The 23587-nt window shown below is 27.2% G+C and overlaps 1 protein-coding gene across 4 annotated transcripts in view; it reads right to left on the bottom strand.

Annotated features, from left to right (window-relative positions):
* The window catches only part of LOC107447498 (homeotic protein antennapedia), a 212723-nt gene that overhangs the window by 33371 nt on the left and 155765 nt on the right, over nt 1-23587 (bottom strand). The gene's annotated exons all lie outside the window — the stretch shown is intronic.

Consider the following 23587-nt stretch of genomic DNA (forward strand, 5'->3'; position numbering starts at 1 on the left):
TGAATTATTAATATATTTCTATCCTTTGTAAAAATAATTATACCTAAAAAATATGCTAACACTTTTTACCATTTAGATATATTTAGAATGGCACTTTTAAATAAATTTTCACTCATGGTTGTTTCTCAACTACAGGCAAATAGTGTCTCAAAACCTTCGAAGTGTTTTAAACACCTCCTTTGTGATAGACATAGTTTCCATTCAATTCTGTTATGCTAAAAACCTAATGTAGTTAATTATTACCCTATGTTTAGAGCTGCATAGTCACACCCGGCTTCCAAAACATAAAACTCTATACCCAATCAAATCGAATGAATTTAAATAAACTCAGGTTATCGAAGGTTAAATGGCGTTGATAAATATTAGCCAAAAACGACAAAATTTTAGAGAATTGCAGTCAGTATAGCGGACAATACTTTAGTCATCAGACTTACCAGTGAGCACAATCAATTTGTTTGATAGATGGAAGCTAAAAAAAAATTTAAAATCTGAACACATTTTAGATTGGTTTGGTAGCTCTCAGGTAATATTATACTAGCTATACATTAATCTTTTCTGATTAAATCAGACCCCTGACGATGACAACATAATCGATTACATTTACTATTTAGTTTACCAAGTATGTTACTTGTATAAATCACGATTTCTTTTTAGCCATGAGGGTATTTAAAGTCAAAATGAATAATATAAACAATTTTTGGAGAGGCCCTTTCACTCCCCAATTAACACAACTGCTGAAGGGGCAATTCTAAATATGCTTCTAATCCTTTTAATTTAATTTTCACAAATATACTAATGATAGATTTTCTATTAACACTATCTAACAGAAATTCCTAAGTAGCATTATCTTTCGATACATATAAGATCTTCATCCAATCAGAATTTGCGATAAAAAGAGTGCTGTATTTTAGATTCTCTATTCATTTTTTCTCACAAAATTATGCCAATACTGTACCACGATCAGCATTTTTTGAAAAATATTTGTGTAGTAAACGGTTATTACTTTTTAGATTTTTGATAAGTATCCTAATCTTTATGCAATTAACGTCCAAGAAAATTTTTCGAGTCATTCAAACCGCTTTTCATCAGTTTATGCTGCAATTAGATTATAATTTAAGAACCTAAAAACTGATAAACGTATAGTTTTAAATTACTTACTCAAAACCACAAATCGCATTATTTTATTGCTTTGAAGTTTTGAGGAAAAATTCATAGAAGTTCTAAAAATTATACAGCGCTATTTCTCCTAGTTTTTCTAAAAAGCTATTTCTAAGAAACTTGGACAGTGATAAAACTGGACAAAATTGTATCGCAATATTTGAGAGAAAGATTTTGCGGAGAATACTTGGTGGTGTAAATGAAAACAATAACTGTAGAAGGAGTTTTAATTTTGAACTGTACAAGTTTTATAAGCAACCTGATATTATTAAATACATGAAAATAAATAGAATGAATTGGATGGCCCACGTGATTCTAATGAGTGATGACAATACAATAAAAAAGATACTGCTTTTTAGACCCACTGGAACAGGAAAGCGGGGAAGGCCGCGGTTGAGATGGGCTGACTCAGTGGAGTCATTTTCTTGCTATTAATGAAAAGAATTAGAGATCAAAGATAAATCGGAAGTCGTTAAAGGGAAATCTTATGGCCAACTATGATGATTTCTCCTAATCTGATGAAGCGATTTCTTTATTTTCTAACTTTTTGGAAAAGCATTGTGCTGTTTAATCAAAAGATTGAGAAGTACAAAAAAATATCGAGAAAACACAAATCAAAAATTTCACCTAGTATTCAAGATGGCGAAAGTAGGGGCATACAAAAAGTACGTACATCCAGAAGGGGATTTGCTATTTTGTACGGTTTTGTATGATGGGGAGGGGGTAGGTATTATACAAAGTACGTACATTATAAGCATACACCAAATTTAAATTCGACTTTTTCCTACACATGTATTATACATATGTTTATTCTAGTATATTTTTTCTCACGGCGACCACTTGTTAGAATGAGTAAATCAGTTCTCAAAAAAAGTTGTCACGCAAAATAAAAAACTGCAAACACCACATTTTCCCCGATTGGTGGTATTTCCACATTGGGTGTTATTGTTTAAATAATTTTAATGAATAAATTATTTTAAATAAATATTTAATTTTATTTAAAACATAATTATTTTAATTTTTATGAAAAAGGGGGGTAGACTAATAAAATGTACGTACTCTAAGGGGGGGGGGAGTAAGACCTTATGTGCGGTAATGTACGAAGGGGGGGAGGGGGTTAAAATTTCTCCATTTTTGTGTACGTACTTTTTGAACGGCCCCTAAGGAGTTATTTAAACATGGCATAAGCACTTATGTAGGAGAAAGAGATTAGTAATTTAGTAATTTTTGTTTACAAAAGGGGTTGGAATCAAAAGGAAAATTTCAACTTCGAAAATAATTTAGTTTTAAAGTTCTAGTGCTGATAATATAAATTTCTGTCAGTTATAGTTTCTTTATTCTTAATATTTTTTTTCTTTCTTCGGCGAAGATCAGTAATTTGTCTATTATTGCTCAGAATAGAAGAAAAACGTCGAAACAACGAAATTTTGAATAATCTATAATATCTCAACGTCTCTCTGAACTCTGAACAATCTCAATGTCCTAATAAATTCAGCGTCTCTCGTTGAATCTTAACGTATTATCTGATTGGGCTCAACGTACAGTGATATATTTAATTTAATTTTTATTTCTACTGAAAGTAGTAATAAATAAAAATAAACTAATACATAACATTTCAAGAGTTCAGTCAAGAGTGCATAAATATAACTCAAGTTAAAATCTAGGCATAATTAAATTTCACAGCTAATGCTTTAGTTCAAGTTCAGCTGTGTAAGCTTTCCTATTATAATTTTAATACGAAAACAAACAATTATTTTTTATTATTTTCTGCTTAAACCGTTAAAGAAATTACCGTTAAAAATTTACCGTTAAAGAAATACTTTAATGAAAGATGTTTTAAATTACTGAAATTTACCAACATGAAAACAACAAAAGACGAAAAGTTAATCAAAAGTATGCGGATAATATTATAGGTGGATTCATTGTATAATGAAATTAGAAATCTAAGTCGTCATTGGCTGCAGAGGTTACACATTGATTATCAAATACTACATAGAGGTTAGAGGTACATTGATTATCAAATACTACATAATCAATGCCATCGAATAAAGCATTAACATCATCTATTTCGCACAAAAGAAAAAAATTTCCAAAAAAATTTGCTCTTCTAAAAAAACGAAATAGAAAAATGTGAGGTTATTTTCGTTTTCTTCAGAAATTAATTTAAATGAGAAAGTAAACAGCATATGAATTTAGTTTCCAAAAGTGTTCTTATGATAATTATTTTAAATTTGTGAAATCTACTATCAATATAAATAAATTATAACAAATAATTAATCAAAAGTATATGGATAATTCTAAAAGGTTGATTCATTTTTGAATGAAATTAGAAATCCAAGTCGCCATTGGCCGCAGAGGTTTATATGTTCCTATATAATTAGTATCAACAAATAAAGCATCGACATCAATGATTTCTTTCAAAAGAAATAGTCTGAAAACAAATTGCTCCCCCAAGAGAAGAAATCAACAATATATATATATAGCTCTCAGGTAATATNTACTATATATGAGGTAATTTTCTTTTTCTTCAGAAGTTATTTAATTTTAATTTGAAAATGAGAAATTAAGCAGCGCATGAATTTAGTTTTAAAAAGTGTTTTAATGATAATTATTTTAAATTTTCGAAATTTACTATCATCGAAAGTAATACATAATAAATAATTAATCAATAGTACACGGATGATTTTATAGGTTGATTCATTTTTGAATGAAATTAGAAATCCAAGTCGTCATTGGCTGCAGAGGTTTATAAATTCTACATAATCAATGTCAACGAATAAGGATCAACATCTATGATTTCTATCAAAAGAAATAAAGTTTCAAAACAAATTACTTCTTCAAGGGAAGAAAAAAAAATGTGATGTAATTTCCTTTTTCTTTAGCGATTAAAGTTTCTTCGGCGTTTTTCATTCTTTCCTAGGTGACGAAATAGCCATACCATTGGCATCTTTCAGTTTCTAACACAGGAGCCAATGAAAGTTAAGGTAGGCGTGGCTAGAACGTTTCTATGCTTTGCATGAGAAATGAGTGTAAAATCGATTTATGGGAGCCTCGCTAGATTGTTTACAAGAAGAAAGGCATGCTATGTAAGCGGGGCGCTAGCTTGATTTATACTGACTTTTTACCCTGCACTATAAAACATGGCTAATAGAATTTTATCTCCAAGTAGTTTGTTTATATGTTTTATGGCGTTTAGGCGCTCGGATTTCACACCGTACTCTAATTACAACTTTATTTGATTTAGTTGACATGGCCACAGTGTGAAAGCTTTCACCAAATTGAGAGTTATGGTGACACGTGGCAAGAGAAGTTAATCATAGTTTCACTTACGAATATTAAAGAAAAGAAAGAGGTGCTGTATATCCTAACCAATCAAAACTCGATTCTTCTTTCCCTAATTAAGTTATTGTCATTATAATGTACACTAGGGATTTTTGGAGCTTGAATTATATCTGAAAAACTTATTCGCAACAAGACTGATTTCTCGCTATTGTTTCACCGATTTTCTTTCTTTATTATTATTTCTGGCATAATTGAGATTAATGTGTTAGTAATTAAGGTAATTTATGGAAAATAATTATTTTCTGAAACAAAGAATATTTGATTTGCGCGTTTAGTCCTTCATTCCATTTTTAAAAAAAATTCGTAATATAAAGATTACCATCTGGTTTTTACGAAAAAAAGTGATCAAGGGTTTTGATAATTGATATGTATTGTTATATATGCTCAAAACAATACAATACTTAAAATATAATTGATTTAAATGGTTTATATTATTCTTGTTTAAAGTCTTTAACATCAGTTTCAATTAAATACTTCTGAAAATATTTTTTTGCCTTTATTAATATTGCAGTTGTGCAAACAACACAATATTTATGACGCAATTAAAGATAATAAAACTAAATTAAATTAAAGCTTCTAATCTACTGACTTTTTTTTCCTTCATATTTTTAGAGTCAACAACTAAATATTTTTAATATATCATTTCTTAAAAAAGGGAATAGAATTTAGTTTAAACACACACCAACAGATGGAGCGTTTATCCCCTTTTCCTGAAAATCATTGTTACGTAACGGAAGGTAACTGATTAATCTCAATTTTTGAAAGAAAAAAAAAAGTCAACAGAAAGTAAAAAAATTATCTTTCTAACATTATTCTGTTTTAAATTGAAGCTTCAAGTTTTGTCGAAGTCAAAAATTTACATTTGCGTGAAAAAGTTTTACTGCCATTAAGCAAAATATAACAATGATAATTTGGATTACCTCAGAAAACAGAATTATACAGATCTTTGTTTGACCAAAAGTTTAATTCATTTTACGTAGTTTCAACTTTCAAATTTTAAAATATTTTAACCTCTGTATCATCGATTACTAACAGTACATTTTTGCTTTATTCATTTATTTAAGAATTTGCCCGTCATTTTGATCTCTACATATTTTAGAATACAAAGCTTAGGAAAAAAATAAAGATTATTAAAAAAATTTAAAAATAGCTTATCTTAGTATAAAAAAATTCATGATTAATAATTGAGCAAAAATAATTATAATCCAATTGAGTTTATAATGATTATAATGATATAATGATTACAACTAATGATTTAATGATATATTGATTTTATAATGCTCTTGATATGAGATCCTGCAATTTATGTCACCAGCATAATATTTTGCTTGGTTAATTTTTCATTCAACATGTAGGGATCTATGTCTTTATAAATGTATGTTATCACTTAGTCTGAGTTTTTAATATATTATTTCTGCATAATGTATTTATGTTATATGTATACACAACATAAATATGTAAAAGTATACATAACATGCCAGTGAAGTTTTCAATGTCATGAACATACGTAACATCAAACTAATGTTAAATAAAATGAACAATTTCCAAATACTTATTATTTTATGATTACTTATAATTATTAAAATCACTCAATTTCAAATTTGATATTCAATGATTTCCAATGTGTGTTAAATATTTGTTTATCGTCAGAGATTAATTTTTTTAAAAATAATCTACCAATATACCAAAGACCAGTGACGAAAATTATATCCCCTAAGCATCTTCTTGAAAAAGTATATTCATTTTACAAACATATTTAATTATATGTAATTTTTGGAAAACTATTTTGAATTGTATAAATAGGCTTTGTAGTCGCATGGAAAATATGCTTTCTTGTGAGCAATATGCCATTTTCACGACTGCTGCAAGTTTCCAAAAGTTACTCTCGACTGTTATGTCAAATTTAGCCTATCTAAAGCCAGCGCTGTCTCTGCTTATTCTAAAAATGGCCAAAAACGCCAAAATGGAAAAAAAGCCACAGTTTTGCGAAAATGAAAAGCGTCTGAATTTTTTAATATTTAAAAATCCTCTCTTTATTATCGGTGCTCATAAAAATTTAGAAAACCTGAGAATGTGGCATTCATTTTCATGGTTTTCTTCAAGGTGGAAAAATTTCGCAAACTTGGAGACTTTTAAAAAAGCTTCGTAACTTTTAAAATATTTTAGTTAAGCACAGATAATTCTTCACGGCAAGATGGTATATATAGTTTAAAATTATAGCTTTGCTTCAAGTATAAGACACTTAAACTGTGGCTTTTTTATTTTCCTTGATGAAAGAGCTTCAAAAAACCACGTTGAGTTACGTTAATAGCTAAAAATACGTTTATAATAACCAAGCAGTATGAGGAAAAAACTTTCAAAGCAATAATGTTCCGCTCTGAAATCACCGACAATAAGTTGTACATATTTACATAACCGCATTCATATGAAGAGGGGTATTGTTGTACATACCCATATTGTATTCCAACCTACCTAAAAGTAGAGGGTTATGAACTATATCAGGCCTTTCGTTCTGCTTGGGGTACAGAGGAGCACCTGTACCTTCTTGACAAAGGGAAGGTTGTACTGGGGGCATAGGGGGCGGTGGAGTTTCATAAGGTGACAAAGTGTCATATTCTTCTGGGAGTTCTCCACCCCCACATTTCCCTTCACAATCATCTTCGCAATCCTCCAGGCCTGCGTTGCAAAATTAAGTGTTAAAAAATGTAGATAATTTGGGGAATAGGGGCACAAAATGTTTCTTTCATACCTTGTGATAGAAATATGCAGAATGAAATGAAAAACTCACTATTGAATGAGGATTAAGTACTTTATATTTTTATGAATCAATCACATATTTGTGAAATTTTCAAGTGTACATATTTTTTATTTAGTTACTTTTTTTGTGTTGAACATTTTTGCAGCTTTTAAGAAACAATTTTGTGTTTCAAGGTTTTTTTCTAAAAAGATATGTCATTTATAAGTTTCACAGTTTTTCAGATTTTAAAAAAATAAATAAATAATTTCCTAAAAATATTTGTTTATTGACATTTCAACATTAAAATTAAATAATTCTTAATAAGTAACTGATATATGAATAACACACAGTAGTATAAAAAATTGTGCAACTGTTGGTTTTTGAAACGGTTCATACACTTATTTAGCTAAAAATAATTAAATGTACAATGAGAAAGAAAAAGTATTGTCAAAACTGCTGGAATATGGTAAAATTTGTTGTTTATGTAAACTTCGTCTCTATAACTAACTAACTCAGTGGCGCGACAGCCCATTAAGAGGGCCAAGGCCGACTGTGCCCATCTCAGTTTTCTTGACCTTGGGCTCTGGGGTGCGGGAGCATATGTTCCGGTCAGGTGGTCAGCCGAACGCGGAACCCCCAGTGAACGCGGAACCCCCACTTCGTCTCTATGGGAACATAAAAAAACTTGCTAATTTTTACCGAAGTGCTTTGGTAATGATTATGGTAAAATTAACAATAACTTATAGTTTTATAATGTGCAATAAAATTTGGTAATATTATCATGGTAATATAGCATGGCATAAAAAGTATTTATTTGGATAAATTGATTTTTCAGTTTTACATTTTCACTAAATGTGTTGTAATAAAAACTTTAATTTTGAAAACCAGTAATTTGCCAGCAAACAAAAAAAATTACCATATGAATGGTTTAAAAATCGCATATTTTGGGTTTTTTAACCAGAAAAGTGGTTTTTTTTTTTTTTTTTTTTTTTTTTTTTTTTTTTTTTTTTTAAATCAGAAATGTCGTTACCATATAGTACGGTAGTTTTACCAGAATTTTTTCTCCGTGTCAAATATGACTTATGGTATAGTTTTCCTTATCTGTGCAGCATTCATATGTCTTTCGTGGTGTTTATTTTAGCTTTTCGACTATGTGATAATCAAGTTTAAATAAGAAATTATTAACAAATTTAAATGTTTCATTTCAATATGAGTTTTTGTTCCAAATTTTGAAGTGAATTTCCAAGACAAACTCCAACGTTTTCATCTTGTTCCTTGCTTATAGAAATTGGTGGTTCAGTGTTAATTCATTAATCCTCAACATTTACTTGACCGAAAAATGTGTAATGAAAATTTAATATGAAAAATATCATAATACATTTACCACCTTAAAAAAGAAAGGGAGAGGGAGAAAGAAAGTGTTTTTCAATTTACTACTATTTTGCTTAAAAAATAATATATAATAATTCTTATTTTTTGAAGAAAATTACCAGTCCTTTGAAAAAGTCTTTAAATGCTAATGAATTAATACAATGCTTTTAAATTTCTATTAGCTTCATTTTTTAAATCTATCCTTAAAATTAAGGATTAAAGCAACGATAAGTATTTCTTTTTGATTGCATACATTTGAATGAAAAAGCTGGTTTTTAACGTGACAATTTTTATAATATATCTCATGTGTCAATCATTTAACTTACATTGGAAGAGGGAAAATTCGCAATTTCGTCCCTTTTGTTTATTTACTAATGCTTAAAACCTAACTAACAATTCGAATGGTTTTATTATTATTTTTATTGTCCGTTTAAACTAATGCTGATAGACGAAATGTCAATAAAAAATTAAATTAAGTTTCATTTTCATGAAATGAGTCAACATCTGAAAATAGGAACAGTTTAAAAAAATAAATAAATAAAATCAATCAGCAAAAATTTGAGAAGCAAAAAACGGCCAACAGAACAAACCTTTTTAAAAGGACTTTTCAATGGAATTAAAAATATTTACTTTTAAAAGGAAGTTACTTTGCTTGCCTGGTCTTATTGTAAAATTTTATTTGCTGTCATTTATTAGAGATTATTTGCGGAACACACTTTTACAAACTGTAAATTAATATTAACTGTCAACATTGAACCTTACAGAAAAAATTTGTTTAAATTTTCTTTTTGTAACGTAAATTTAGCTATTGTTATACGTTCTCAAAGAAAAGAACTCAAATGATAATAAATCTGCATTCGATTTCAAAACATAATAATTAATAGCTATTTAAAGAAAAACATATTATTTAATAGTTATTTAAGGAAATTGAGATAATTAATTTTTGCAACTTATAGTAAAATAAAACAAAAATTATAAAAGTAGCACTCTTTTTTAATTAACGATATGTGAGGAAAAATTGAATAAACATCCGGAAAAGATTTATTCTTATAAATTATATTTTATTCCCAAACATTTCTTCAATATTTACATTAGTGTTAAATACGAATTCTAAACAATGAAATCAAGAGAATTACACTAGTTTCACTTAATGAAAAAAAAAAAAAATCATTTCAATTTTCAGATTTTATAAAATTACTTTTATGCATTAAGTAAATGTTTTTGTTCAATTTTATTTCTAAAACTGAATTAATACGGTCTGCCGATTGAATAATTAGATATTTTGTATGAAAAAAAATCAAATTTTCAGAACTAATAAAACGGCTTTTTTTGCTCTTTTTTATTTAAAATTTAACTAGTTATTAATAATAAATTAGCTAGAAAGTTTCATGTAAAATAAATTAACTTGTTAGCTTGGTCTGTTTTCTATTGGTGTGTAAGAAAAATAGGGAACACGTTTTTTTAATTAAATTTCTTCTGAAAATAGCGCCTTATTTACGATAATCCACACTTAGAAACGATAATAAGCTGTAATAAAGCAAAAGAAAAAACAGAATCGGAAATGTTTTGTTTAAGATCTTTTATCTGATACAACGGAGTAAAGATTGTCCTATACCCATAAATTTAATAATCATATGAATGCTCACCTTGCTTTTTTTATTCAGATTCTTTTACGTAAAATACGCGCAAAAATTTTTTTTTCCAACTATTTATCGAAAGTATTTACGAGATAATTGAATATCAAACTAATGCTTTACGATGAAGCTCTAACCGAATCTATGCCATTTATCTTTATCCACGCCATTTTGTTATTTCTTAATTCTTTTTAATAACTCAGTAATTGCTTTTTAAATGTTTCCGGCTCAGTTCAAATTTCAGTGTTGAGTCTTGAACTTGGTTTCATTGTCACTAAAGTAGTAATAAATATTATATTATTAAAGAACTTGAAATGATTTTTAATATTCAGAAGAAAAAATATTATTACCTAAAATATTTATCCCATTTAAAATGTTACTTTTTTACCATTCTTTAGTTAGCAAAATTTTTTTTTTTTAATTATTTTAAACCCAATATTTCAGTAAATATTTTTTAAATTTTTCCAACTCAATTCGGGTTTCAGTGTTTAGTTTCAATGTTTAGTTCAATGTCGGGTTTCAGTGTTCACATTTGATTTCCATGCTGCTTAAGCTTAAACAGTAAAACACACTAAACTTAAACTTAACAGTAAAAAGTTTTTTTCTTTAGTAAAAGAAATTAGTTAAATGTAATGTACTATTTGCAATAACCTAAAGTGTTTCTCAAATGAAAATTTTTTTCAATCCTTGAGTTAATTTATAACTAAATAAGCAGTAAAATAATTAATTACATACTGAAAATCAGAACGAAATAGTTAAAAAATTGTAGACTAATTTATGAATGCTTCATTTGTTGCCATTTACAGCAATATTTTGATTATTTTAAGGCAAAGCTAAGATTCTAATGGTTATTAAAAATATTGTAAAAGCATTAAAAAGATTTAAATTATCAAAAATAACATTAAGAAATGCAAAATATGTTAAAATTTTGAGCCATTAACGGCAAATTTCTTGCTTATTTTAAGGCAAAACTTTTTATTAACGCTTTTTTTTCTTCTAATTATTATTAAATGGATTTAAATTAACAAGAATAATCTTAAGAAAAAATATTGTACTAAAACATATAAAACTCATATTAACCTTATGTTACGTAATTTAAGAGAACACAATTTAAAAACGGTAAATTTATTTTTAAATTAAATAAGGTAACATTCTAACCCTTAACTAAATCTTATCCGTTATTCTTTACCAACATTTCTTTAATAATTTTTATAAATGTTTCTGAGATAGTTTCAGCGTTAAGCTTGGTTTCAGTGTGACTAAGATAGTAATTTGTATTCTACTACAAAAGATAATTAGGTGAATACAATGTATTATTTGGAATGATTTATCACATTTAAAAGAGAAATAAGACAGACTCTTCAAATTAAAAATTTTGTATTTTAGACTTTATATTACTTGTAATTATACCAGTAAACTTAATCCCCAATAATTGATTCTACATATATTTTTACACGATTTTGTTATTTCTTTTTGATAAATCAGAAGCTACATATTGGATCTTTCCAGCTTAGCTTGAGTTATAGTGTTCAGTTTTGAATTCGGTTTCAGTGCTTCTAAAGATTAATCCGTATTTGATTGCTAAAGATTTATTATAAAGTATTTGTTTGAATATTTTATCACATTTAAAGCACGGAAGATCTTTTCAGCTTAGCTCGAGTTACAGTGTTTAGTTTTAAACATGGTTTCTTTGTTACTAAAATATTAATTCATATTTGATTATTAACGAAAATTTACTATAATATATTAGTTTTAATGTTTTTATCACATTTAAAGATCGGAAGAGTTTGATAAACCAGTTACAACATTTTTAATCCTTCCAGCTTAGCTTGAGTTACAGTGTTTAGTTTTGAACATGGTTTTAGTGCTACTAAAGTATTAATCCGTATTTTATTACTAACAAAGATTTTTTAATAAGATATTAATTTGAATGTTTTATCTCTTTCAAAATAGAAATATCACTTATTGCTTTAAATATTCTGTAAGTTAAAATGCTAATTTTCTAATCTTTGTATTAGGTTTTAACTAAATAAAATTATAAAACAATACTTACATTTTGAAAATTAAAATGGAGAAGCTCTAACAAAAATGAGAAACCGTCTGCAAAACAGCAAACCTACATCTATCTATAATCGCAGCTGTTTCCCTGCTTTCCTTTATTTTTACCTTCAACCACACAGACGATCGATAAATTTCTGAACCCGAACGAAACTTGTCATAATTGCTTCGTACTGGTTTCATGCTATCGTTCACTCCCCCTCTCGCCCACTAGATTTCGCGCCAGTTGCAGTTACAGTAAAAGTATGAAAAAATATATAAAAATAAATTCCTAGGAGAATAAAACAGAGTCAGTTTCTATATTTTGTTAATGAAACACAAAATTAGAAATAAAAGATTTCTTATGTAAGGCTCACAATGTGGCTCAAAACTTGTTGTGCTGATTTAAGCGCGAAGTGTTTTATACCCTTTTTGTGGTAAAGATCTGAGTGTGAGGAAATTTATAGTGGCTATTTGTTTTCCCCTGCACTATCCACCTTACTCTGGGCTATAAATTTTCGCACTCGCATGCAATACCTAAATTAGAGGATACTAATTTATATTTATGGGGTGAGATTAATTATTTATTTAAAATCTCACGCGTGTTGCTTGTGCACCGAAAAGAACTCATTATTTTCCCTTAAACTACTCCAACGTTTTTAATGTTGTGAAATTTTACTATGATAAGTTTCTTTATTTAGTGGTTAGAATGAGTTAGTCTTAGTGAGAATATCATTTTATAAAGGATTATTAAAAAAGAAATTCAGTTTAAATTGCTCCTTATTCGTATTGCTCTATTTTTGTCCATAATGTAATTTCACAATTGTTTTACTTTAATTCTGATGGTATTTATATAAATCTTCTATCATCTGTTACTTTATCTTATTATCCTTATCTTATTATTATCTTATGCTTATTTTACTATATATTAATTTAATATATTGATTCGAATCCTAAAGATTTGATGAAGCGTAAAAGCAGTAGGTTAATTATTTATTTAAAATCTCACGCTTGTGCACCGAAAGGAACCCATTATTTTCCCTTAAACTACTCCAACTTTTTTAACGTTGCGAAATTTTACTATGATAAGTTTCTTTATTTAGTTTTTAGAATGTGTTATAAAAGGTAGTGAGGATATAATTTTATAAAATATTATTAAAAAATTTATTCAGGTATACAGCTCCTTATTCGTCCATAATATTTTCAGACAAATGTTTTAGTTTATTTTTGTTGGTTTATTTTAGTTTGTTGTTTGTTCATATTAATCCCATATTATGTATTGCTTTATTTTATTATTATTCTTTTATTTTACTACACATTAACTTAATAGATTAATTTGAGTTACAATGTTTTAATTAAAGCGTGAAAAGCAGTAGTATGATATTAGCAATAAAATAATTGTAAATAAATTAATTTTTAAAAAATAATCCCAAGAAACTGAAGTGATGAGGTATTATTTGATTAAAAACTTTATTCGCTTCAAAAATATATAAATTGGAAATAACATGTTTCAAGCACTCAAAAATAGGTGCCCATTTTCAAGACTTTCCAGACGTGAATGAGAAGAAACGAAAGTGATTTGAAATATAAAGAGGTAAGTCCGAAGAAAAATTGGAAAATAAAGGTGAAAAAAAAGAGCAAGAAAAACCAGAGTACCAGAGAGAGAAAAAAGATGAAAAACAGAACAAAAAAAAAATCACAGTGGTCGAGAGGGCAAATCAGGGTAAAGTGGATTTCCCCACGCTATGGAGTGGTGGTGAAGAACTAATGTCGTTAACATGGTAAAGAAGTAAAAACTTGTTAAAGCCTTTATTTTTTTCACTTTTCGTTGGCAATTTTATGTTTTATATTTCAAATCACTTTTGTTTCTTCTCATTCAAGTCTGGCAAGTCTTGAAAATGGGCACCTATTTTAGAGCACATGAAACATGTCGATTGTCATTTCCAGTTCATATACTTTTGAAGCGAATGAAGTTTTTAATCAAGTATTTTTAGGCTCCAATTTCTTTTTTTTTTAACCAGCTAATATTGGTTCCAGCAGTTTTTTCATGTGTGTTTAACTAAAATTCTATTTCATCGAAGCCTTTCTAAGTTTATTCTAAATTAGTATATTTCTTATATAAGCAGAATCTGTAGGTTAGTTAGGATTTCTGCAGAATGTGCAGATCAATATCAAATTCACAATTTTAATATTTTTCTCTAGTAAGTCTATTAAGCTTTTAATGTGATTGATCTTATTTGTTACTTAAGCTAAATTTTACTTAGTAACTCTATGCTGTAAATTTTTCTCCAACTCATTTTTATATCAATGTTGAATTTTTTTTACCATTAGTTACAAAATTAGTTTGCTTATAATATGTGCAAGTTTTCTTGAATCAATTTCTTCCTAAACTGTGTTTAGTACTCATGTATTTAACTGTTTATCCGTTTTTGTTGTCTAATACTTATTATTCTTGATTCTCATCTTTAATATCATTTTTGATTCCAGAATATCTCATCTTGAAAAATTGATTACAATGTGCATTATTTAACCTATTATTATGTGCATTATTACCTATTATGTGCATTATTTAACCTATATATTTTTCTAACATCAAATGAATAATTTGTAATTATTGCTCTCAAAAATTGTCGCAATATCAATGTTAGTTTTTAAAAGCTTGTGAAACACAATCAGTTGCATGAAATGCATAGGTAGAACTAATTGTAAGAATTTTTTTTCTATTCTTTCCTTAAATTTCTGCATATTTCTATCAATAATATGAAAAAAATAAGTAATATTTCAACTTTTAGTTTAAATTTTGAGTTATTATATGAGAAAATTCTTATGTAGCCTAAAATGAAAATGAAAGCAGACATGCATAAAATTCAGCAGCTTCACAGGCAAGCAAAATTAGTGCAAAATGTAAATAAAATAAAAAAATGAATAAATAAAGCAAACCACACAAAACATGCAAGGTGAAAAGAAAGAAAGGAGATGGGAAACAAAAAATTTAATGAGCAAAAAAAAAAATAGCACAATTTTGGTTCTGTGTTATTATTAAAATTTCATTACATGAAGTAAGTAAAATTTAAAGAGTGTATACTTAATCAAATGTTGGACTGTTTAAGTCTCAAAAGCTTATAAACTGAGCAATATTTACGCTTCACTGAAAGGGGAAAGGAAAAAAAATTGAAAGTGCGAAAAAGACCGCAGTTTAAAATTTAAGCAAGCTTACCGGAAATTGTTTCGAAAATTCTTTCCGCTATTAATTTAAATTTAATGTGTTTCCCGACATATTAAGAATATTACCAAATATGTCACATCATAGTTTACATCTTGCGCAATAAGACAAATAAATGTTATTCATTTTCCAAAGAACTTATATCCAACTAGGTGTTAAAGGAATGGAAAGGTTAATTTTATTGTGACATAATTAATTTATTTTTTTCATTTATAATTATTATTTCAAAAGTTATGCAGTCTTCCAAATCAAACTATCAAACTTTTAAGTAAAATATTAAAAATTTAATAACTCAAAGTGCTAATTTTTGTGTAGCAACTTATTGAATATAGCAACTTAGAGTGTCAGGACTGCAGCAAGTCACCAACACTAAAAAACAAACAAAATTATCAAAAAATATCGTGCAAAAATAGTCTACGCCTACTAATTACCGGAGATTTTGGGTGCTGGTTTAGTTGTGCCATAGTTAAAATTATGCAAATCTATGTGAAATTATGTATTTCATGATTTAAGCTAAAAGAAATGCTAAGGCTAGCTCTTATAGCCGTGGTTATTAATTAAGCAATATGATAAAAAGATAACCTGATAATTAGGAAAATTCAAATTTTGGCTGCTAGAAATATTTTTCTAAGATCTTCGTAACATGCATGAAAATTGCATCTGGTCGATACCCCAGAATTAATTGAATTAAAAAAAGATATGAAGCATATTTTAACCCTTCTTGTGGTATCCAGTTCCCACCCAGTATGGCAATATAAAGAGGAATATTTTTTGAGAAAGCATTCGAAATATGTGAATTGACTTTTAGGTGAAAACAGTGAATAGGTTCAGGTTGTGAAATTTGATGTAAATTGAAAATATAAAACTGATGCTAAGCAGTGATTTTAGAAATAAATCAGTTAGCAATATTTTCTTAACAATTTAACTTTATATGAATACTAAATAATGTATATATATAGTTTCTTTAAAACGCAATAAGTACAAAACGCAACACAGAAGTACAAAACGCAACACAGTTATTCTAAAATATTGTAATTTATTATTTTATTTCTAACTTGTGCATTGAAAAAGTTGCTCTGTAGTTAATTATGCAAGGCAATTTTATTTTATGGGATTATTTATATTAAAAGCGTCCCTAATAAAGCAACAGAACTAATTTTTCAAAATTTTACGAAATTCATTTTTTATTATAATTGAATTGCATGAATATTAAGTTTAAATAAAATAAAGTACATCAACTTGCATTGAAAAACTCAGAAATTTTTCCATCATTATCATTTGTCCATATTGTACATTAAATTTTATATTGACAGGCAAAAAAATTTATTTGATGCTAACAATTATTTAAACTAAGCAAAATTAAAGTTAAGAATAAAATATACGATTTTCATTTTAAAACGATGATTAAATTAAAGCTTGAGACAATACGGCATTTAAATAAGAGAATTTTAAGGATTATATTTGAATTTTTTATTTTTATTGAAATGCATAACAAAATATTGTGATTTGCATTTTTATCGCAGCCTTCATATTTTCATAATGCTTTGAAATAATTAAGAAAAACTATAGAAACTATGTAAAAACAATAACCTTAATTTTTCCAGAAAACTTTTCTACATTTATTTAATGATAACAGTTTATTTTAATAAGTTTGGTAGAATTACTGAAGCATTAACGAAATTTCAGGTGAATTTTTTAGACTAATTAACATTAGACTTTCTTAGATTAGACTGAAATATTTTCACGCGTGTCTTTAAATTCTGGCATAAAAAATATAATATCTTTACATAAGATTCTCTTATCTTAGCGTATAAAAAAAATGTTTCTTCTCCTACAATAGTCACAAAAAAAAAAAAAAGAAAAGAAAAAAAGAATGCCAAATAAATTTTAAACATATTACAATAATATGAAAAGAAAACTATGAAACAAAATATACTAAAAAAAAAAACTAAATAAAATAATTGTGACATATTTAATCAAAATAAAATAGGAAATAAAATAAAATAGACAAACACATAAGATAATGGATTTGTATTCTTTTGTATTCTACGAGACCAGAATAACAATATTTAAAAAATCTGATTTTTTATTAGTTCTTCAAGAAATATTTTAAACTTCTTATGTTCTAAAATTCTGATACTTATTAATCTATCAAATTTTTAAGTGATCACTACCAAGAAAAGAATTCTCCTGATTTGTTCGAATCACACGAAATCATGCGAAATATAGTAATTTAAATGGACATGCAGATTTCTTTAATTAAATATACCTTTGAATTAAATACTTAATTTTTTTTAAAATTTGAATCAGATATAGCAAATGATTACAAGAACATGTTAAATTACAAAATAAATTCCACAGTCTAAATAACCAAACTAATTATTTATAGAAACTCTTATTAAATACAAGTACTGTCCCATTTTTAGGTACATTTTTAAATTGAAATTTCCGTATTAAACGCAAAATTTTTCTTGTTTAAAATTTCTAATGCTAAAATAATATATTAAAGGGAATATATCAATCATGCTGAAACTGACTTTTTTTATGTATTTTTTCTAAGAAACTGCTTATGATATAGTTTTGAAATTTTTATGGGATATTTGAGATTACATCAGTTGTATGCTATGATAATGTATTAGCGTTAACAGGAATACTTTTTGAATTATGAAAGATTTTTGCTCAAAAATGATAAAACTTTTTCAAAAATTTAAAGTTCTAAGTTCATATTTTTCTTAAAAAAAACTTCTGCCAAGGATATGTATTAACAGTTATCACATGCGTAAACATGTATATGTAAATATTCTGAGGAGAAAAAAAAACTGAAGCAATATCTTGTTTAGATGCTGAGAAAAAGTACATCGAAGTCGTTTCAGCATTAATAGTATATGCCCTACCGACTCCCCTTAACTGTACAAGTCAGAAATGTGTATAAAATTTATATTATTCCTTCAAATTAAAATTTAGAAAAGTAAGAAAATCACGTGTGATAAAATTTCTTCCCTAAATATGTTGGTTAACTAATAAATGTTTTTCAATTATTTCAGTGAGAACAGTCTGAAGATAATCAAGCATATACTAGAAACACATGTCGTTCGATATCTGGCTACGATAATTTACGATCTCCAAAACTGTTCAACGTAAAATCGATGATGGACTACGGCCATAGCGCATGCGCGTGTATTCTGCACGAGCTAGAATTCAGTGAAAGACACGAAAAGCTGAAAGCAGGTGCAAAGATTCCGAAGAACTCTTCAGCCAACAAAAAAGTTTCCACTGATCTTCCACCCTATATAGCGTGTGCAACGGAATTTCTCAGGCTTAGATATATATAGCTTGAACTTTTGTGTCTAGTTTGGCCTTTTGCCTAATTCTTTTACCTTTGAAACTCAATGACTTATTGGATTGTTGGAAAGATCTTTGAAGGAAAAGTAGAAAACTCCTGGGTAGCATGTTATGCTATGAATAGAAAATGTTCTGATATTAAATAGGGCTTAGAATTAAATGCAATAAATTTTTATAGAAAACTTGTTGGGTTTGGTTAATTTTTGATTCAAATGTAATTATCTGTACAATTTAAGTATGATTTTTTGCTCATTTACGTTTTTATTTTTCAGCTATTGATACTTACTAACATGGAAAAAAAAAACATAATTTTAGATAATGTAATGAAAAAAATAAATTGTTTCTTTTCAGATTCGAGAGGGAAAAAAGGAAAATTATTTTGGGCTCATTTGAATATTCATATACGCTTTCATTTTGATTTAATTATTATTATCATTTTAGATTTATTCTACTTTGATAAGGATAAAATATTTTTAGTTTATTTTATTTCTTTTTTAGAAAGACAATTTCTCTTTGATTCCTGCTGAATTTCTTAAATTTATTATTTAAATTTATTTATTATAAATTTATTATTCGTCAATACTTATTCGTTACTAAGCAGTGCGTTCTTACATCAACTCGCATTATATTGAGATAATAGTTATTGTGGAATATAGCTATTGAAGTATAAGCAAATTTTGAAATACAATTTTTTAAAATGAAATTTAAATTTCTCTGAATTTATCCTGTAATGTTATTCATTTCTCTCATAATAATGATTTTCCCTCAATCCATTCAAAAACAGATTTCAAAAATTCATAACTATTTAAAAATACAGCTTTATTTTTAAATAATGCTGTGATCTATGGTACTATGCATTAAATCGAATGGATTGCTGCTATTATATTTAGGGTTTAATTACCGCATAGGCAGGTGGAGCACTTCCCCATGGTCTCCCACTTAAATATATTTATACCTATCTAAACATAGATCTTTCAAATAACGTTGATGAAATTTTAAATTTTCAAGTTTTTCATTTGTTTTTAATTGAATTTGATTGTTTATAAATTTGAAATGATCCTTTGTATTTTACGACTTTTTTGTGGAAACATATTCATTATTGCTCAATTAATCTTAAATTAATAATAATTAATTGAAATTGAAGCACTAATGCTTTTATATTGATATATTTTTTTTACTATAAACTAATTTTATTGGAAAATGTTGGCAACTTATGTTAAAAACATACAAATTTTATCAATGGAATTTCTATTAATTCTTAATCACTCATTATAATAAATAGTTTATAACCCTTAATATTCTTATTTACTAATTTGTTTCCTCTTAATTTTATTTTTTTTTTAGAAGGTTTTAAAATTTGAGGCCTTTAAATCAAAACTTTGCTCATAATATGGATCAGATCATATTATTTTGTTGATGAATTTACATTACTATACAAAGAAACTTCAGTTGAATGCTTTTATTTTAAGGAAATAAGTTGAGACTACAAATATACATTACAACTGTTTCTACAGACATAAAATTACTTTTTTTGTAGAAATTATTCGATAAAAATGTAACCGAAAGAAAAAAAATCCTCAATTGTTATTAATTAAAAATATCATTTTATGTATATCGTCTATTAATTTATTCATATAAAAAATTAATTTTGCAAAATAATGTAAGCATCAAAAAGTGTTTTCAGAATTAATGAAGTTAAAGATTTCATAAAATAATCTCGTAAAATAAAAGGAGGGAAAAAAAAACCCATTTATATTTAACTTTTCTCCACCTTCATTAATTCTACATTAAGCGTCATAAATAATAAGAAATATTTAAGGGTGAAAAAGAAATATTTTATATTCTTCTCTCTCTTTCACTTTCCTTTTTAAGTTTTAGCGAAACATTAATTAGTGATAATTTATGAGTGTGAATCTTATAAGAGTTGTTAATGAAGTACGAATATTAATTTATGTAAATTAGAATAGTATTACAGAATAACGGTTTTCCGCTGGAAATATTTCTTGTCCTTTGTTTAGTCGTATATATTCAAAGTATAAATATCCGTAATAAAATGCATACGAAATATATTGACTACACGGAGAAAATTTTTTTGTAAAATTACCATGATGTATGGTAATGACATTTCTGGTTAAGAAATTTTGAAATAAATTTGAAAGCAAAATATTTTGAAATTTTTTTTTGAAAGTGAAACACCCATAATAGATTGAATTAAAATAAATTTTAAAATTTGATTATTTTGAATCGAGAAATAAGTTGGATGTCTTATACGGGTAAAGGCCTGTAAATAGTAGTTAGTAACTTTAAGATAAATGAAAAGTGTACAAATATTTGTAATTTCACTTAACTTACTGATATATAATAATGATACTTTTAAATGAAAAGCTTATAAAGTTTATGAATATGATTCATTTTAACATTATTTACCCCATAAAAATGTCATTGGTTAGCAAAGATGAAGTATTTAAAATACTAGTTATAGTAAAGAAAAACCATGCGATACATTAATATACCCTTGTATATTATAAAGAAAAAGGCAGCAAGCATTTGGCTATTTATTTCTGCTAATTGCTTTTAGCAACAAATTTGGCAATTTTGGTTAAATTATAATCTAATTTAGATTTAATTAATCCTGATATGTTTTTAAATAAATTAGATACAACGGTCATTTTTCCGTCTACTCGCAAAATGTCAGTCTGGATAATGTTTCTAGGGTTGAATCACCAGCCTGTTCTAAATATCAAAGGATGGATAATTGAAGTTCGGTATGTAATACGCTCATAAATTCTATCGTACCAAAGTAACCATTTGCTGTTAATATAGATAAAAAGTGCTGATTAAACGTAGTTTTAAATATTATTGGCAAATATGAAAATACAATCAACTTCTCTTGATATCCACATTTTATTTGCATTGAAAAATTAAAAGAACAGTAAAAAACTTGCATAGGAAATTCAAGGGTTAATTACGGTGAAAAATGAAAAACAGAGAGTGCCTGCTGACAATAATTAGAAAACAATGGCGGTTGTCCAATAAGAGAACTGGACCAATAAGAAAATCGGTCCAATTAAAGCAACATTGACCCATATATGAATACAGTTATATTTAACGAGAATCGTGGTCGTAATGGGGATAGAGCACTCGTCTTCTAAATGAGGTAACCCAGGTTCGAAACATTGTGGTGGCTGGTTGATACGAATTCTGCTCCCGGAACCAACTACAGTACTGACATAAAATATCCTCGGTGGTATACGAATTATGGGTTGGAATCCCCTTGCTATCGGGCCAACCGTGTGAGGTTTTCGTGGTTTCCCTTAAACTGTAATGCAGAGCGGGTTAATTGCTTCAAAAAGTCCTCCACAAGGGCTAGTTCGTCCCAATGCTTGAACCAGGAGTTCTGGTTTTGGTTCAAAAGTACAAGGGTACGGAGTTGAACATTTGTAGTCGTAAACCCAANGCTTAATTTAAAAGTTAGTATTGCATGTTTTGTTTAGTATAAGTATGTTTTGAACTGTGCAAAAAGAAACATTAACAATTTCCTGCTACTGTTTTCGTTTTTACTTTTTTTTTAAAAAAAATATACGAGTCACACTTAAAGTTATAGTATAGGAATTTAAATGAAAATGCTTACTTTTAAATAGCAATGTAAGGTTGAAAACAATATTTGTAAACAATTATTAATAAATCTAAAAATAAAAAAAAACTGGAGATGTCTATACTGAAATAACAGATAAGCATAGATCTGCATGTCTTATTGAAATAAATAATTGTTTCATCTTTCTGACCATTCAACCTTTGAAAGGAACTCTCTTGATTAGTTCCAGAATAATGCGTTTCAGATAAATATATCAGCAATTAGAGAGAACTATGTTTCCTGCTGAGAACATTTTTAATTGCAAAATACGGACCAAAGAATATACATTATAAAAATAAAATAGTTAAAACTTGTGCCAGTAAAAACGGAATCGGATGTGCGAGTAAAAGGCAATAAATTTCAGAATTTCAGTTTTTTCCCCCAATAAGATCTAACGTGTGTTTATAAACTGCATCCGTACACGAGGCAGCATATAACTCTTTGACGCAAACGGGACACCGGTGACCCTTTTATATATTTTTTTCTGACGCTCTATTTACAAGAAAAATATATTTTTGAACTTTTTAATTATAAAAAAACAGTTTAATAGTTACTTAAAAATTCAGTTAGATAATCGGAATCATATAAATAATCAAATATAAATTCCAAAAAAAAAAAAGATAGTTAAAAAAATTTTTTTTTTAAATTCATTTTCGAAAAAAAAAACATTATCAGTAATTGATTTTGTAAAATAAAGAAATTTCAATGATGAATAACTGTATCTCTTAGATCTATATAATAGCAAAATTATTTTTCGGAAGTGTTTGGACACCGGTGCTGTATTTCAAAACCATAAATTATTTAAATGTTAAATATAATCACTTATTTCGACTTAAATTAATACAAAATAAATACAAAAATATGTTTAAATTTCTACGTCAAGGGATAAGAGCCGTTGCGTCTTCCGGGCAAACCTTGTGCAAAATAATAATACCACAGAAACTGTTTGAAGATTATACATAACTTAAAATAATATCAAGCTTCAGAAATAGTTAAATATAAGAAAAAAAATTTAAACACTCAATGAACTTAAAAACACATAAAGAGGAACTAAATAAACTATAAAACCACAGTCAAAACATGATAAGAAAACAAAAAAAAAAAAAAGG

Source organism: Parasteatoda tepidariorum, chromosome X2 (assembly GCF_043381705.1).
Source record: "Parasteatoda tepidariorum isolate YZ-2023 chromosome X2, CAS_Ptep_4.0, whole genome shotgun sequence".
Taxonomy (NCBI): Eukaryota; Metazoa; Arthropoda; class Arachnida; order Araneae; family Theridiidae; genus Parasteatoda; species Parasteatoda tepidariorum.